This window comes from Diaphorina citri, unplaced genomic scaffold, assembly GCF_000475195.1.
Source record: "Diaphorina citri unplaced genomic scaffold, Diaci psyllid genome assembly version 1.1 scaffold140, whole genome shotgun sequence".
In the NCBI taxonomy this organism is placed as follows: domain Eukaryota; kingdom Metazoa; phylum Arthropoda; class Insecta; order Hemiptera; family Psyllidae; genus Diaphorina; species Diaphorina citri.
Window position 1 is genome coordinate 77,115 of NW_007377577.1, and position 12,500 is coordinate 89,614.

The 12,500-nt window shown below is 39.8% G+C and overlaps 2 long non-coding RNA genes across 2 annotated transcripts in view; both read left to right on the plus strand.

Annotated features, from left to right (window-relative positions):
* Positions 1-3,059: 3,059 nt before the first annotated feature.
* The window catches only part of LOC108254650, a 31,711-nt gene continuing 22,270 nt past the window's right edge, over positions 3,060-12,500 (plus strand). The window contains exon 1 of the long non-coding RNA XR_003390284.1: positions 3,060-3,425. This is a non-coding gene — a long non-coding RNA (uncharacterized LOC108254650). The remainder of the gene's footprint in view (positions 3,426-12,500) is intronic.
* LOC113465654 lies at positions 3,699-4,762 on the plus strand. The gene is made up of 2 exons (XR_003390285.1): positions 3,699-4,144; positions 4,648-4,762. It is a non-coding gene; the product is annotated as an uncharacterized LOC113465654 (long non-coding RNA).

A 12,500-nucleotide genomic window follows, 5' to 3' on the forward strand; every position in this document is an offset into this window, starting at 1 on the left:
AACAAAAAAATCATTATTTTATTAATTTTGTTTGACATTTATGGGTTTACCTCTTCTGGTTGATGATGGTGTCGATGGCCAGGGCAGTCTTGCCAGTCTGTCTGTCTCCGATGATCAGTTCTCGTGAAGGTGGATCCTTGTTTTTTGTAAATGAAAAATGAAGCCAAAAAATTTAGATAACCTAGCCCGGCCAAAGTGGAATTTCGATTTTCCGACGGGCTTTGAACGAAAAGAAAAAGAAGTCTTTGTTTTTTTCCATGTTCAGACAGGGTCAGCATTTTTTATCAGCCTCTCAATCAGCTACTAGGGTGATTGCTTTTGGGCTACAATACTTTTGAGAATCGATGTCTTTTGCAGTCAACTTTTTTTTAGGAGGTTTGACAGAGGGAACTGAAACTGCTATGGTCTTATCGTCCCGAAATCGAAGAGAGAAGGAAGACAGGATAGGAGAAAGCCAGCGAGAACGAACATTATCCCACCAGGATAAAATCCGCCCCGGGCGGGAATCGAACCCGCGGCCTAGCGCTTACAAGGCAGACACACTATTATTGAGTTCGTTTGTTTCTCTTCACTACTCAAATGTTTTGTCTGATTTATTTTCTGGTTTTTGGACCCCGAAGGACTGATCATGATCTTTGAAATGTGATGAGAAAAATTCCTTTTAAATTGCCACCGCGGCACACTTTTCAAGAGTCCTATTTGTATATCTTTTTGTGGCATCCATCCATTCCAACCCACACAGTAATTAAAGTGCAGCATCTACAAAACCAACATGTCTCTCATTTATGAAACTGTGAAAGTATTCAACGAACAGATCTGGTACGTATGTAAGTAGGTATCTCAAGCCAGGTTTTTTTCCCCCAAGTCTCAAGTTGATTTTAAATTAAAGACAACTTGATTCCACCGCCAGTTATCAGGGGCGGTTTGCTGTCTGCCTTGGTGGTGTAGTGGTCGAGACACTCGCCTGGTAATCAGAAGACAGTCAACCTTTGGTATTTCTTAGGAAGGGAAATTTCAGGCTGTTCTACTCCCTATTTAAAGTCCCCCAGCTAGAATAGGCTGGTCTACTCCCTGCCTCCTTCCTGGAGTTCAAGACAGAGAGGGTATCCAACTTTACCATTCCTGCTCCGTCCTCACACTCAATCAATCTCAACTTCTTCCTCGAACCTCTCACTCTCATTGAAATCGCTCGCACCACCGATATCTCAACTTTCAATGAAGGAAATGAAATTACAAATTTCAGTGCCCTTTAAGATAACATCCATACGAGTACCTAGTACCTACTATGATCTACTTTGGCTCAACGAACTCTACAATCTAACATTTCAACAATATTTCCTTATCGATTTTTTTAAGAGTTTGACAGAGGGAACTGTAACTGCTATGGTCTTATCGTCCCGAAATCGAAGAGAGAAGAAAGACAGGATAGGAGAAAGCCAGCCGTTCCGAGAACGAACATTATCCCATCAGGATAAAATCCGCCCCGGGCGGGAATTGAACCCGCGGCCTAGCGCTTAGCCGTTCTGGCACAGTCAACCTTTGGTATTTCTTTAGCAAGGGAAATTTTAGGCTGTTCTACTCCCTATTTAAAGTCCCCCAGCTAGAATAGGCTGGTCTACTCCCTGCCTCCTTCCTGGAGTTCAAGACAGAGAGGGAGTGTGGAGAGGAACAGTAGTCCACTGCCTCGGCTACTACAACAACTCCTGTTTATGGTCCAGACCAGTTCTAGAGTATAATGAAGAGTCAAATGAAGTTCAGCCAGCCTAGTTAGCTTTGTTGGTAGTGCGACTGCCTTGTAAGCGCTAGGCCGCGGGTTCGATTCCCGCCCGGGGCGGATTTTATCCTGATGGGATCAACAACTCCCTGTTTATGGTCCCTTAGCCAGACCAGTTCTAGAGTATAATGAAGTTCAGCCAGCCTAGTTAGCTTAGTTGGTAGTGCGTCTGCCTTGTAAGCGCTAGGCCGCGAGTTCGATTCCCGCCCGGGGCGGATTTTATCAGATACCCTTATTATCTACGGGTGCACCAATAATCGACACCTACCTTTCTCACAGTAGATACCCTTATTATCTACGGGTGCACCAATAATCGACACCTACCTTTCTCACAGTAGATACTCTTATTATCTCTGGGGTGCACCAATAATCGACACCTACCTTTCTCACAGTAGATACCCTCGAAGTCCAGGTTGCGGCATTCACATATCGGGCCGCTATCTGTCGAGATACATATGCCGCCATGTTTACACGGGTCATGTTCCTCGCATGGATCTAGCACAGAGTTCTCCTGAAACAATAGAGAAGAAACCATGTTAGTTATATTTATACAAAAAAACAAACGTTCCGACTGTGAGATAGTCTGAACGTGAGTGTGGCTGGCCTAAGTCTCTTAAACCTCTGTATTTCCAGTCTCCGCTTTTTTTTTTAGAGGTTTGACAGAGGGAACTGTAACTGCTATGGTCTTATCGACCCGAAATCGAAGAGAGAAGGAAGACAGGATAGGAGAAAGCCAGCCGCTCCGAGAACGAACGTTATCCCATCAGGATAAAATCCGCCCCGGGCGGGAATCGAACCCGCGGCCTAACGCTTACAAGGCAGACCCACTACTAACTAAGCTAACTAGGCTGGCTACCGAGAAATGAATAGCTCATCCTCAGAGGAGATCTAGCTAAGACGAGCTTTACCCTCAGCTTTGGGTTCGGGTTCAGAACAAGTTCAAATTGGTATTCAGACAAAACTCTTTGTTTACCTACTACCAACCTACCTAAGGCAGTTCAGAACTCTTAGAATTCGTCTCTGAAACGGCAAAACCTCTGAACCAGTTCAGAACTCTTAGAATTCGTCTCTGAAACGGCAAAACCTCTGAACCAGTTCAGAACTCTTATAGAATTCGTCTCTGAAACGGCAAAACCTCTGAACCAGTTCAGAACTCTTATAGAATTCGTCTCTGAAACGGCAAAATCTCTGAACCCTACCAGTTACCAGATGAAATAAGAATCAAAATCAAACTTATCAAATATTCTGCTCATTCACAGAAAATACAGACTACAGAGTAGTGACAGTACTGACAGTCACTACAGAGTGCAGTGCAGTTTCTGTTCTCAGACATTCTGAGTTCGTACTCTGTGTACGTTCGACTCTGTGAAGTTCTGTTCATTTTTGTTACTTTCATTCGTTGTTTGAATGTTCCGCGTTCAATTAATCAATTATCACAATATTTCGAAAGAAAATTGTCGACCAAGAAACTTCTCTTGCGTCGTCAGCGTCGTGCGTAAAATAAATTTGTAAACGCTGAAGTACGCCAAAAAAATATTATTTTTATTTAGATATTTGTGAAAAAATAAATAAATAAATCGCGCAACATTGGCCGTGACGAGTGACGATTTTTAAAAAGTTTTTTTTTTTCGGACGTTGTTGTACTGACGAGGTACCTATTTTCTGGCCAAACTGTCCCACAGTCCCACTAAACTAAAATTACATCACTATAGGTTAGGTTAGTTAGACACTATACAATAGGTATAATAGGTTAATAATAATAGTGCTTATTTATACTGCTCGCATAGGACTGAAAAGTCCCTTTACTCCAGCAGTAGGCTACTACTATTATTGTGGTTCTCTGAACCCTACCAGTTACCAGATGAGACAAGAATCAAACTTATCAAATATTCTGCTCACTGCCTCATTCACAGAAAATACAGACTTACAGAGTAGTGACAGTCACTACAGAGTGCAGTGCAGTTTCTGTACTTTCTGTTCTCATCTCAGACATTCCGAGTTCGTACTCTGTGTACGTTCGACTCTGTGAAGTTCTGTTCATTTTTCTTATTTTCGTTCGTTGTTTGAATGTTCCGCGTTCAATTATCACAATATTTCGAAAGAAAATTTATTGTCGACCAAGAAACTTCTCTTGAATCTCTTGCGTCGTGCGTAAAATAAATTTGTGAACGCTTAAGTAGGTATACGTCAAAAAAATATTATTTTTATTTGTGAAAAAATAAATAAATAAATCGCGCAACATTGGCCGTGACGAGTGACGATTTTTAAAAAGTTTTTTTTTTCGGACGTTACTGACGAGGTACCTACCTATTTTCTTAACGTTTACGAACAACATTACGTTAGTTTGTTTATTATTTTTGTTAAATAAAGGTAGGAATTTTCTATTAGTAATGTTAATATAATTTTATTTCAATATTACCTATCATATAAAATATTTTTATTAAAAGCTCAGTAATAGGTACCTACCGACTTATAGGTAACTCGGTGTCGATAGTTGGTACATTAACATAACGTACCGTAAACTGAGGTGACTTTGCACCACTTTTACTCAAATTTTTGGATAGGTACCTTATATCCGCCTAAACAGGAGGCTTATAATAATACAAAGGAGGTATAATTTAGGTAATATCCATTCATTACATGTGTAGGTAGTTAGGTACTCAATTGACTGGACGTTCAGTAGGTACCTGCTTTTCAACTTTTAATACCTTCTAATAACTGCGAGTGTTAGTTCATAATTAGGTAGGTACCTATCCAATAATAAGTACCTACCTAACTATCTATGTACGTAGTTAATTATCAATTGAATTGATCACTTTTTAATAGATTTCAAAGAAAACTCCAACCTACCTAATTTTCACTTTACTTTTCAGTCGTTTTTACTAAAATACGAACTTTCTCTGTGAAAACCAAAAGCCCTTCTACCCTTTGGCAAATCGCCATTGAAGGTTTAAATTTTCTACTGATCGTGCATTATTTACCTGGCGATTTTCGCAATTCATAATATCTAGGAATTTACGGTACCTACTACTACCACCACAGGTAAGTGTTATATTTTTCACATGCTAATCTTCTGGATTAATCCGGATATTTCTACACAACTTATCAACCTAATCGTAATCAGTCCCCTTTTTCCCGACCCGGGGAAGTACCTATATCCTATATATACCTACCATGACGGCCCTGAGTAATAGGCAATAACTACCGGAAATCTAGAAGAATCTCCTGAATTGATAGTCTTCGGTTTCACCTATAAACCTGGAGTCTCCTAGTTGAACGTTTTTACAGCGGTTCTACGAATGACCATAAACTATCAATAAAACGTTAGAACCGATTGACACCGTTTCCGATTATGAATGGAAACGATTGAATATTCAACGTTAAAATCAGCTAAACTTTCTACCAACAGAAACGCATCAAGCAACCTGACAGAAGGGCAACGACTCTTCTTTGCTTGTACCTTCTTAGTTAAGGTGTACTTTTCTTGGGACTGTCTAATTTTCCGACCTCAGGAAATCACTCCTCTTACGGTGAAGAAATTTTTTACTGGGCTTACGGTGAAGAAATTTTTACCGGCCAAACCGGTTTTTAAGAAACGGAACCTATTCTGATGGAGCTCCATGAATTTCCTATGGTTTAGCGCTGTAACGCCTAAAGAAGGGAAACGAGCTTCAGAAGACACACACACAACCCCGACCTAAGATTGTGACTTTACCGAGAAATGTTTTTTTTTTTTTTTTTAAAAAAAAAGAGGTTTGACAGAGGGAACTGTAACTGCTATGGACTTATCGTCCCGAAATTGAAGAGAGAAGGAAGACAGGATAGGAGAAAGCCAGCCGTTCCGAGAACGAACATTATCCCATCAGGATAAAATCCGCCCCGGGCGGGAATCGAACCCGCGGCCTAGCGCTTACAAGGCAGACGCACTATCAACTAAGCTAACTAGGCTGGCAGAGACGGGGTTTGATAGAGGGAACTGTAGGTCATAACGGAGGTCTTATTGTCCCGAAATTGAAGGGAGAAACTTAGCTCTAAATAATCCCAGCCACTCAAGGTCAGACCGTCTGACAGAGACCGCGGTCTGCCAGAACTCTTGATGTTCGAGCGTCTCCCGGAACGCTTAATCTAAGTATTTCTTAAATAAATATAGAGAGGTCAGCTCCCATGGCGTAGTGGTCACTGTGCTCGCCTTGCACGCGGGAGACCCGGGTTCGATTCCCGGCGGGGTCAAAAAATTTGTATCATGCAAATGATTGATTCCGTGACTGGCTGTTGCGGGGCCCACTCAGCCTCGTGAGGAAAATGAGTAGTATGACGTAGAAACGAACATAGCGACCGGTGCCAGCATGGTAGGTAAACATTGGATTTTAGGATTATTGAGATATTGGGAAAATCCTACAATTCTACAATGCTGCCCTAAATAATCCCAGCCACTCACAGTCAGACGGTCTGACAGAGACCGCGGTCTGCCAAAACTCTTGATGTTCGAGCGTCTCCCGGAACGCTTAATCTAAGTATTTCTTAAATAAATATAGAGAAGTAATTACCTAAATCTAATATATAAAAATGAATATTTGTTTGTGTGTGTGTGTTTGTTCGAACTTTATGCCTGGCCAAACCGCTCATCCGATTGCTAAATAAATATAGAGAAGTTCCTCAATAAATAATAAATAAATATTTTTTTGAATCTCTTGAGAGTTTACGAGTCAGCGCAAAGTCATTGCTCTCCAGTCATTACACCGAATTACTAATAAATTAGTCATTGTTATTCTCAGCAAAATTGATTGTCCTTGACCTCGTGACTGTTATGCCATTATCAAGTTCGTTACATCGGACCAAGAAGTGAACTTATTGCTTGCATTCCTGTGAAGGTTATAGATATAGACTATTTTCCGGTTCGTTTTTGTTAAGCTACGCCGAGCAAGACCACTAAATGGATGAGTGACATGAACAACCATGCCTTAAGGATTTACTAGCAGAAATCCGGAGCGAATCGACGGATTTCGGCTGGTAAATAATGAATATTTTTTGACTCTCTTGTGAGTCAGCGTAAAGTCATTGCTCTCCAGTCATTACACCGAATTACTAATACATTAGTCATTGTTATTCTCAGCAAAATTGATTGTCCTTGACCTCGTGACTGTTATGCCATTATCAAGTTCGTTACATCGGACCAAGAACTTCGCACAATGCCAATTTCTTTCCTCTCCCTCTCAACCTCAACTCATATATGTATCTTCTATTGTTGATCCAGACACTCTCTGGGGACTTATTTTACCATGTGATAGGTATAGGTAGGTAGTAGGTACTAGGTACCTACCATTCTAATACCTATACCCATGTGATAGACCTACAGGATGGTCGAATATTGTGGTTGGAGGAATCGTGGCCACTATTAACCTTACCTTCGGGAGCCGCAATCTCATAAAGCCGAGCCACGCCGCAGGCGAAATTTTTGAAAATTTCGGTCTAGAATCTCCAGAATTCAGTCTCAATGAAATTCTGATCTCCAGAGAAATTTTTTAACAAGTATAAACAATGATTAGAAAGCCGCACAAGATCGTCTCACGACTCACGAGCCACGTTATGGCCACCTCTGATACCCATATGGTTAAAATTTTCTTAATTTCATCCCATCAGCCCAAAGTTCTGCCATACCTTTCGAAACAGATTGAGATTGCTCAGCCTGGTTTCGGCTCTTTGTCTGGGACACCCTGTAATGGAGACCACGTTATCTGTATCGTTCAGTATTCGCCTCAGATAACAAAATTAGCTCATTTGTCCACACATAGTCGACGAGCGTCGATGCGTCGATCAACTAACTATAGGCTATAGGTGAATCTATTTGTGGATTTGTGGAAAGGTGGACACAGCTTTACTGCTTTACAGCCTTGAATTATTACACTGTGCATGAAATGAACCCCATAATAACAGATAATTCAAGTCCATTTTACACCGAATGCATACCCAATAGGTATGTATTTCAGATTTGAGTCCATTTTTTACCTAATCCATAGTATTAGGTATGTATTTCAAGAGCAACATTTCAACACCCATGTATGCCTGTGGCCCGTATAGGGTACTTACAAATTTTACATTAATCAAAGTGATAAGAAGTGTCACAACACATTAGATGTGAATATGTCACAACACTCCATAATTAATAGCCTGATAAGCAGGTGCTTAAATTATCTCAAAAAAAAAAAAAAAAAAAAAAAAAAAACCACACAACAGCAAACCCTTCATAATCTCCATTCAGCTAAATACTGACAGCACTGCGAATTTAGCTGAATGGAGCATTGCGGATTGGGATATTCTGAAAAGTGCGAGGTTGGTAAATTGTCTGGGATGTCACGTGCTGATGGCTATTTCAAGGTGCACTCTGCCTCGTGAAGACAACTGAGAAGCTGATTTAAATTCCACCTACACTGAAAAAAAAAAAAAAATAAAAATAACCCACGAGAGCCGAGGCCTACATTAAAATCACACCAAACTGGACCAAACCCTTTTCTCTTTTTCGCTGATATCTCAGTCGCTCCATTTCTGAGTGCATCGAGGATCTGTATATGAGTTAGAAAACGAAATTTCCTACTCTTTTCACTATTATTTGACCTATTTACTCAGTACCGGTCCGGAGTTAGAAGCGGTTGAATTTCAGCAAGATCCAAAAAAAAAAGTTCGGCTCTTATGGGATGAGTTGAGAAAAACAGTGACTTGGTTCTGGAAATCTAAGGACAGCCGTTCACGCTCAGACGCCCAGACCGTCTGACAAACCTAGGTCTCAGACCTACTATTTATAGCTGAGAAAAAGAGTGACTGGGTTCCGAAAATCTAATGCCAGCCAGACCGTTTTCTGACAGATCTTAGGTCTCAGACCTACTACATATTTATAACCACTTTTTTTTCCCCCGATTCTCATAATTATCTCGACCACACAAAAGAAGAATAAAACTGATAACATGGCGTAGACTGTAGACACAAGAAATGTCCATAAATTGTTCTGGTCAGCCTTGAGGCGTTAAGTGTACATGACAATCTTACCAAGGAAGCCCTTAAAAATCCATAAATCATGTTACTGCTGTGAATTATGCCATTACTGTTAATTAATAATGCTACTGCTCATTTTATGCTACCACAGGCGAACCTGAATATGCAAAAATCCAATGGACGGGCAATATTTTCTTGTTTATAGAGGTTTCCAGCTTCCTGCTTAGAAATTTTCCATTCCTGTTCTCGGAACGGCTGACTTTCTCCTGCTTTTCAACTTTTAATACCTTCTAATAACTGCGAGTGTTAGTTCATAATTAGGTAGGTACCTATCCAATAATAAGTACCTACCTAACTATCTATGTACGTAGTTAATTATCAATTGAATTGATCACTTTTTAATAGATTTCAAAGAAAACTCCAACCTACCTAATTTTCACTTTACTTTTCAGTCGTTTTTACTAAAATACGAACTTTCTCTGTGAAAACCAAAAGCCCTTCTACCCTTTGGCAAATTGCCATTGAAGGTTAGAATTTTCTACTGATCGTGCATTATTTACCTGGAGATTTTCGCAATTCATAATATCTAGGAATTTACGGTACCTACTACTACCACCACAGGTAAGTGTTATATTTTTCACATGCTAATCTTCTGGATTAATCCGGATATTTCTACACAACTTATCAACCTAATCAAGTAATCAGTCCCTTTTTCCCGACCCGGGGAAGTACCTATTATATACCTACCTACGTTAAGGTCCGTCCACACTATAAAGTCGGCCAAAGTCCATCGACTCCGATCGAAACCCTTATAAATTTTGGAACCCATAGATCAGGGCCGTGTCCAGGATTTTGTCGGGGTTGGGGGGCGAGAGTCTAGCCCTCACCCCGCAAATACGGCCCTGGACACTATAGGTGTAAATTGTAGAGTCTACTTTATAATAATAATAATAATAATAATAAATAAATGTTTATTAATAGGATGTCTAGTTGTCCAGGTAGGTAAAAATCTAAAAATGAATTTATTAGTCTTACAACTCATTCAGAAGGTGTGGGAAGCGCCTATTTATAGTACATAGGACACATGATTATTATGTACAATTGTACATAGCACCTATTTATTACATAAGACACATACATATGTACCCATGTACATAGCACCTATATATTTTAGTACATAAGATATACATGTTATGTTGTACATATTATGTAGATATGTACATTGTGTGAACGAGTTATAGGTACATAAATTCATGATACGGGCTTACAAAACATTTTTTATTTTATTTTATTTTATTTTATTTTTTTTTTTTTTTTTTTTTCGGCAATTTTAAAACAGGTACTTACTCGTGGACGCAACTCGGATGATGAGTTTCAGACCTAGGACTCAAATCGGAGGGGCGCAATTCGGATTTGACCCTCAGGACGCAACTCGAAGCTCCCCATTCAGTCTTTAGTGACTTTACAGGCAGCCCTAATCTTTATTCAATTGAAGCTTAGGAACGAAATCAATTGATTGAAGTTTTTTTTTCATGTTGATCATTTCGATTCATTCAATAAAATTTACGTCTTAGAAAGGGAGAGGAATTTCAACGCTTCTCTCTCTCTCTTTATTTATTATTATTATTTTTTGCTACATTAGACTCATAATTATGGTCTGTGTCGTATAGCATGCCCCCATCCCGTGGTAAATTTCTTGCTTTATTTAAATATCTGACCGCACATATTTTCTCATTCTAATGTCTCAGCAAATGGCGGAGGCTGCTGTTTGGCGGAATGACATATGGGCACATCCGTTCTAGAACGGTAAATGAGGTCACCAAAAAAATAATAATCACTAGGAAAAAAAACACTTGTAACCTCGGAGTTTTTGCCTTATCTCCCGGAAAAAACATTTTGAGAGCAAAAATGCGAGGCCAACCTACAATTTTTTGAGTGAGTGATGCGGTCAAACTTTCTTGACTTGGCGGGGCGGAGCGCTACCGCTCTCCCTAAACTACCACGAAACCGCTTTCGCATTACTTAAAGGCACAGTCTTTTACATCTATGCTTAGGTATATCGCTTATTTAAGGACGCAAAGTTGGGTCAGAAAATTTCCTTCCCGGTCGGGATTCGAACTCAGCATCTTCGGGTTGAGATACCACTCGTCCATAGAGGTGGATTCAGGGACTTGGCAGTGGCACACTGCCCAAATCTGTCTCGCTGTCAATGTAAGATTTGGCCTATCCAGTAATATCTCAAACTGTGTTTACTGTGTGTCAGTGTGTAAAGGTAGTTGTGTGGGCGACATAGCTTGTGACTTGTGACATTGAAAGAGGAACCATCATTAATCAGGCGAAATTGTAAAAATAATAATAAAGAAAAAAAAAATCGGACCCTCCTAAAATGTTTGTTAAATTACCTACCCTTTTATTTTTGTTATTTATCGCTATTTATTTATTTTTACACGATTTTTTTACAGTGAGTTTTCTGTTTGAAGTGTTTTATCGGGGGTTAACGTCACCTTATAATTGCTGCACTACCTGATACCTGCTGAGGTCTTTCATTAGTGAGTTCTTTGTTTGTTTATTTGGGTCTAATCTTGAAATTAGAGGTAGAAACACACTAACCCGTCAAGCTTTCCCATAATATTGTAGGTAATCTCGTTCAGGGACAGCCACACTACTATCACGTCACGTCACGTGACAGTAGTGTGTTTCTACCTTAACATTTCAGTGTCAGCTCCCAATCTCCCATGGCGTAGTGGTCACTGCGCTCGCCTTGCACGCGGGAGGCCCGGGTTCGATTCCCGGCGGGGTCAAGAAATTTGTATCATGCAAATGATTGATTCCGTGACTGGCCGTTACGGGGCCCACTCGTGAGGAAAATGAGTAGGTAGCTATGTAATATAAATGCGCATAGCGACCGGTGCCAGCATGGTAGGTAATTGAGAACTGGATTATTGCGATATATATGTATTTGGAAAAATCCTACAATGCTGCAGTGAGATAAGTTATTTATCAAAGCGGCAGGCGGCAGAACATGAAAGTGCATAGGTAAAGAAATTACCTACCTAGGTACCTACATTAACTGAGTTATCTTTTTTTTTTTTTTTAACTAAATGTCTGTACTCTCTGCACAGATAATTTTGTGTGGGTAGGTATCTACTTACGTACCTACAGATAATTTTAAAAATTTTGAATGTGAAAAAGTTGTTTGTGTGTGGGTAGAGCAATTTTTTTTAGCAACACAAGTGGGTAGGTAGATAGGTATAACCAGATTTTTCCGGTATTGTTTGGCTGGCAATATCGAAGTAGGTAGGTAGGTATTACCTATAGGTACCTACTTACACTACCTACGCATTCGGTCACTTTTTTCCGTCCCCGTTTTTGTAATATGGAGACAGAATTGTGACCGTATTATGCAAATTTTGTCACCAATGTCAACCGAGCTCAACCAAATAGGTAGATTATTCAGTCTAGTATCTTTCCATGGAATAAAATTACGCGAATTATATGATTTAGGACAGTAGGAGATTTAGAAGTATTAACATGAGTTATATAAAGCCAATATCTTGGAGTTGAAAAAGAAGAAGATGAAGAAGAAGGAAGCTGCAAGAAATGATCATGATGAAGAAGAAGTAGAACAAGAAGACGACGAAGAAGAAGAAAAGGAAGCCAAAGAAAAAGAAGAACAAGATCAAGAAGAGGAAGAAGGCTTGCACATAGGAAAAGACAATTACATAGTCCTTAAATAGAA